Source organism: Arachis duranensis, chromosome 1, assembly GCF_000817695.3.
Source record: "Arachis duranensis cultivar V14167 chromosome 1, aradu.V14167.gnm2.J7QH, whole genome shotgun sequence".
In the NCBI taxonomy this organism is placed as follows: Eukaryota; Viridiplantae; Streptophyta; class Magnoliopsida; order Fabales; family Fabaceae; genus Arachis; species Arachis duranensis.
The window spans coordinates 24,955,529-24,962,212 of record NC_029772.3 but is presented as its reverse complement, the minus strand read 5'-3'; the positions used below and the strand labels follow the sequence as shown (position 1 = coordinate 24,962,212).

At 35.0% G+C, this 6,684-nt stretch overlaps 1 non-coding gene across 1 annotated transcript; it reads right to left on the bottom strand.

The window, feature by feature from the left end:
• Positions 1-6,048: 6,048 nt before the first annotated feature.
• LOC127742980 (small nucleolar RNA R71) lies at positions 6,049-6,151 on the bottom strand. The gene has a single exon (XR_008004316.1). It is a non-coding gene; the product is annotated as a small nucleolar RNA R71 (small nucleolar RNA).
• Between the last annotated feature and the right edge of the window lie 533 nt (positions 6,152-6,684).

Here is a 6,684-nt window from a genome sequence, read left to right as displayed (position 1 = left end):
TGAGCAAAAATCTGATTCAGAGACTAAAAAGGACTGCAGATGCTGTTGGATTCTGACCTCCCTGCACTCAAAGTAAATTTTCTGGAGCTACAGAAGCCCAATTGGCGCGCTCTCAACGGCTTTGGAAAGTAGACATCCTGGGCTTTCCAGCAATATATAATAGTCCATACTTTGCCCGAGATTTGATGGCCCAAACCGGCATTCCAAATTAGCTCAAAACTGTCCGGCGTTAAACGCCGGAACTGGCACAAGAATGGGAGTTAAACGCCCAAACTAGCACAAAAGCTGGCGTTTAACTCCAAGAGAAGTCTCTACACGAAAATGCTTCAATTCTCAGCCCAAGCACACACCAAGTGGGCCCGGAAGTGGATTTTTATGTCATTTACTCATCTCTGTAAACCCTAGGCTACTAGTTCTCTACAAATAGGACCTTTTGCTATTGTATTTTCATCTTGGTTCTTCTGGTTCCCTCTCGGGGGCCGAAGCCAATGATCACTTTTGTTCTTATGTATTTTCAACGGTGGAGTTTCTACACACCATAGATTAAGGTGTGGAGTTGATGAATGTGATGATTATGTGACACTCATCATCATTTTCACTTATGAACGAGTGCTTGACAACCACTTCTGTTCTACAAGCAAACAAGGCTTGAATGTTTATCTCTTGGATCCCTTAATCGGAATCTGCGTGGTATAAGCTAGAATTGATGGTGGCATTCAAGAGAATCCGGAAGGTCTAAACCTTGTCTATGGTATTCTGAGTAGGATTCAATGATTGAATGACTGTGACGAGCTTCAAACTCGCGATTGTGGGGCGTTAGTGACATACGCAAAAGAATCACTGGATTCTATTCCGACATGATCGAGAACCGACAGCTGAATAGCCGTGCCGTGACAGGGTGCATTGAACATTTTCACTGAGATGATGGGAGGTAGCCACTGACAATGGTGAAACCCTACATACAGCTTGCCATGGAAAGGAGTAAGAAGGATTGGATGAACACAGTAGGAAAGCAAAGAGACTGAAGGGACAAAGCATCTCCATACGCTTATCTGAAATTTTCACCAATGAATTACATAAGTATCTTTATCTTTATCTTTATGTTTTATTCATACATCATCCATAACCATTTGAGTTTTCCTGACTAAGATTTACAAGGTGACCATAGCTTGCTTCATACCAACAATCTCCGTGGGATCGACCCTTACTCGCGTAAGGTTTATTACTTGGACGACCCAGTGCACTTGCTGGTTAGTTGTGCGAAGTTGTGATAAAGAGTTGGGATTACAATTCTGCGTACCATGTTGATGGCGCCATTGATGATCACAATTTCGTGCACCAACAATCCAAGGTAAGAAGAATAGCAACTCAATGTTCATGGTAGGCTTGTTTTCTATGCTTGATACAATCACAAAAGAAAGATAAATGATTGATGCTTCTATCTAGCTCAATTCATGAAATCTTCTTCTTATGTTTTTTCCTTGAAACAAGCTTTTGATTTTCTTATTAGCTTCTCCTTTTGGGTGCTTTGCCCCATGAGTTGATAACAAAGCTACGACTCTAAATGCTTTGTTTTCAAGTATTACCACTTGATACATAAGCACCACAAGCATTTAATTAGGGGGACTTTTTTAAGCTCATCTTTTTTCTTTTTTCTTGACTCTCTAATCATTGATGCTCAGAACCTTGAGCTTTGAGGGGGTGCTTTTGCACTTTGAGCCTAACCTTGACTCTAAGTGTTTTGTTTTCAAGTTTTTTGCTTGATACATAAACACCACAAGTACTTAACAATTGAATTGTTAGTGGTACTCAGAGCCTTAAGCTTTCTCATTCTTTCCCTTTTCCTTTCTTGCCTTAATTTGCATTTGCTTTTTCAAGGTTTTCATGATTTCAAAAGATTTCACAAAAGGTACTAGATGAAAACTTCAATTAAATAAAATCTAATGCAATTGAGCAACAGTTAACCATACTAGCTTTCCAATACTTGTATGCACATGCTAAGTTCTTCTTTAATTCCTTATTTGTTTATGATCATGATGATTTATTGCTTTTGAACTCGCAAAAGTCAAGTTGGTAGTCATAATGTCACAGCAACATGTTACAATAAAAAATTTAGGCTATGCTTATTCATACCACACATGTATACAGAGAAGACAAAGACAATCATGCAATTTAAAGTGCTGGAAACAAAGGAAAAGAAAAGGAACTTTACAAAGACAATCATGCAATTTAAAGTGTTGGAAACAAAGGAAAAGAAAAGGAACTTTACAACCTTGTAATTCATCTTCTTTATTGTTGTCATTTTCCTCCTATTCTTCTTCTTCCCTTGCCAAACTCATAATGCTTGCTCATCCTAGAGCAACAATTAGAACAATGGCTATGGGGCTAAGATGGATCATGAATGTCTTACACAATGAAATGTTAGTAGTACATGTGTTTTAAGCAAGCAAAATTGGGGATAACAATCAAGGCACAAGAGACAGAGACATTATGATTGCAAACATAAGAAGATGTGCATGATACATGGCATAAAAGATGAGTGGCACACCAAACTTAGTGTGACACTTTTACTTGGAATTGATGCAAGTATCTAGCAAGGATTGGCATCAAATTTTGTTGCATAGCAATACCAAACTTAGAATGCAATCATATATCAATTTATTTGAACTAACACTAAATGAAACTGTTATATGTTAAAAACAATCAGCAAGCCAAAAATCTGTCGTGAATAAGGATCTCTTGGTGATGTATTAACAAAACAGTTAATAAAAGAAAGCATTAAAAACAAGGAAATGACTAAAACAAAGAGACAACTAAAATTATCCAACTAAGAAGAAAAATAACATTGCAAAGAGCATTATGATTATTGATGAGCGGATAATTTATACGCTTTTTGGCATCGTTTTTAGGTAATTTTTTGTAGGATCTAGCTACTTCTAGGGATTTTTTCATTAGTTTTTATGCTAAATTCATATTTCTGGATTTTACTGAGTTTGTGTGTTTTTCTGTGATTTCAGGTGATTTATGGCTGAAATTGAGGGACCTAAGCAAAACTCTGATAGAAGGCTGACAAAGGACTGCTGATGCTGTTGGATTCTGACCTCCCTGCACTCGAAATGGATTTTCTGGAGCTACAAACCTCCAAATGTGATGAATGTGATGATCCATGACATTCATAATCATTTTCACCTATGAACGCGTGACTGACAACCACCTCCGTTCTACCTTAGACCGAGCGCATATCTCTTGGATTCCTTAATCAGAATCTTCGTGGTATAAGCTAGAATTATTGGCGGCCATTCTTGAGAATCCGGAAAGTCTAAACCTTGTCTGTGGTATTCCGAGTAGGATTCCGGGATTGAATGACTGTGACGAGCTTCAAACTCGCGATTGTTGGGCGTGATCACAAACGCAAAAGAATCAATGGATTCTATTCCGACATGATCGAGAACCGACAGATGATTAGCCGTGCTGTGACAGAGCATTTGGACCATTTTCACTGAGAGGATGGGATGTAGCAATTAATAACGGTGATGCCCTACATACAGCTTGCCATGGAAAGCAGTAAGAAGGATTGGATGAAGACAGTAGGAAAGCAGAGATTCAGAAGGAGCACAGCATCTTCATACGCCTATCTGAAATTCCCACTGATGATCTGCATAAGTATCTTTATCTTTATTTTATGTTTTATTTATTATTATTTTCGAAAACCAATATAACCATTTATTACCCGCCTAACTGAGATTTACAAGATGACCATAGCTTGCTTCATACCAACAATCTCGTGGGATCGACCCTTGCTCACGTAAGGTTTATTACTTAGACGACCCAGTGCACTTACTGGTTAGTTGTGCGAAGTTGTGAAGTTATGTTTGGACCATGGTATCATGCACCAAGTTTTTAGCGCCATTACCAGGTAGAGAACGAACATGAATGCCATTATCAGAAATTACGATTTTGCCTATCAAGTTTTTGGCGCCGTTGTCAGGGATTGTTCGAGTTTGGACAACTGATGGTTCATCTTGTTGTTCAGATTAGGTAATTTTCTTTTCAAAAAAAGTTTTCAAAATTTTTCAAAAAATTTTTTCTTTGTTTTCGTTTTTCTAAAAATTATTTTTGAAAAAAAATATAAAAATAAAAAAAAACTACAAAAAAAATTAATAAAGTCATAAAAATAAAAAATATTTTGTGTTTCTTGTTTGAGTCTTGAGTTAATTTTTAAGTTTGGTGTCAATTGCATATTTCTAAAAATTTATGCATTTTTCGAAAATTCATGCATGATGTTCTTCATGATCTTCAAGTTGTTCTTGGTAAGTCTTCTTGTTTGATATTGATGTTTTCTTGTTTTGTGTCTTTTGTTGTTTTTCATGTGCATTTTTGTATTCATAGTGTCTAAGCATTAAAAATTTCTAAGTTTGGTGTCTTGCATGTTTTTCTTTTCTTGAAAATTTTTCAAAAATAAGTCTTGATGTTCATCTTGATCTTCAAAGTGTTCTTGGTGTTCATGTTGACATTCATAGTGTTCTTGCATGCATCATGTGTTTTGATTCATAATTTTCATGTTGTGAGTCATTTTCATATTTTTCTCTCTCTTCATTAAAAGTTCAAAAAAACATTAAAAAAATATATTCTCCTTATTTTTCTCATAAATTTCAAAAATTTGAGTTGACTTTGTCAAAAATTTTTAAAATAAGCTATTTCTTATAAGTCAAGCCAAATTTTCAATTTTAAAAATCTTATCTTTTTCAAAAACTTTTTTAAAAATCAAATCTTTTTCATTTTTTATTTATTTTTGAAATTTTAAAAAATATTTTTCAAAATCTTTTTCTTATCTTTATTTCAAAATTTTGAAAACTTTACTAACAATTAATGTGATTGATTCAAAAATTTGAAGTTTGTTACTTTCTTGTTAAGAAAGGTTCAATCTTTAAATTCTAGAATTATATCTTTTAAGTTTCTTGTTAGTCAAGTAATCAATTTTAATTTTAAAAATTAAATCTTTTTCAAAATATCTTTTTCAATCATATCTTTTAAAAATATCTTTTTTAAATTATATCTTTTTCGAATTCAACTTCAAAATATCTTTTCTAACTTCTTATCATTTCAAAAATTGACTTTCAAATCTTTTTCAACTAACTATTTGACTTTTTGTTTGTTTCTTATCTTTTTCAAAACCACCTAACAACTTCTCTCTCTCTAATTTTCGAAAAAATTCTTTTAATTAATTAATTATTTTAAATTTTAATTTTAATTTTATTTCCTCTCTTAATTTTCGAAAATTACTAACTCTTTTTCAAAATTAATTTTCGAATTCTCTCCCTCTCATCTCCTTCTATTTATTTATTTATTTACTAACACTTCTCTTCATCTCAAAGATTCTAAACCTATCTTCACCCTTGTGTTTGGATTCTTACCTTTTCCTTCTTCTATTCTTCTCTTCTTCTACTAACATAAAGGAATCTCTCTACTGTGGTAAAGAGGATCCCTATTATTATTTTCTATTCCCTTCTTTTTCATATGAGCAGGAGCAAGGACAAGAATACTCTTGTTGAAGCAGATCCTGAACCTAAAAGGACTCTGAAGAAAAAACTAAGAGAAGCTAAATTACAACAGTCCAGAGACAACCTTACAGAAATTTTCGAAAAGGAAGAGGAGATGGCAGCCGAAAATAATAATGCAAAGAGGATGCTTGGTGACTATACTACACCTACTTCCAAATTTGATGGAAGAAGCATCTCAATCCCTGCCATTGGAGCAAACAATTTTGAGCTAAAACCTCAACTAGTTGCTCTACTGCAACAGAACTGCAAGTTCCATGGACTTCCATCAAAAGATTCCTACCAGTTTTTAATTGAGTTCTTGCAGATCTGTAAGACTGTTAAGACTAATGGAGTAGATCCTAAAGTCTACAGGCTCATGCTTTTCCCCTTTGCTGTAAGAGATAGAGCTAGAATATGGTTGGACTCACAACCTAAAGATAGCCTGTTTTCTTGGGATAAGCTGGTCGCGGCCTTCTTGGCTAAGTTCTTTCCTCCTCAAAAGCTGAGCAAGCTTAGAGTGGATTTTCAGACCTTCAAACAAAAAGATGGTGAATCCCTCTATGAAGCTTGGGAAAGATACAAGCAGATGACCAAAAGGTGTCTTCTGACATGCTTTTAGAGTGGACCATTCTGGATATATTCTATTATGGTCTATCTGAATTCTCTAAGATGTCACTGGACCATTCTACAAGTGGATCCATTCACCTAAAGAAAACGCCTGCAGAAGCTCAACAACTCATTGACATGGTTGTAAATAACCAATTCATGTATACTTCTGAGAGGAATTCCGTGAGTAATGGGACGCCTCAAAGGAAGAGAGTTCTTGAAATTGATGCTCTGAATGCCATATTGGCTCAGAACAAAATGTTGACTCAACAAGTCAACATGATTTCTCAAAGACTGAATGGATGGCAAAATACATCCAACAGTACTAAAGAGGCATCTTCTGAAGAAGAAGCTTATGATCCTGAGAACCCTGCAATAGCAGAGGTAAATTATATGGGTGAACCGTATGGAAACACCTATAATTCATCATGGAGAAATCATCCAAATTTCTCATGGAAGGATCAACAAAAGCCTCAAAAAGGCTTTAATAATGGTGGAAGAAATAGGCTCAGCAATAGCAAGCTTTATCCATCATCTT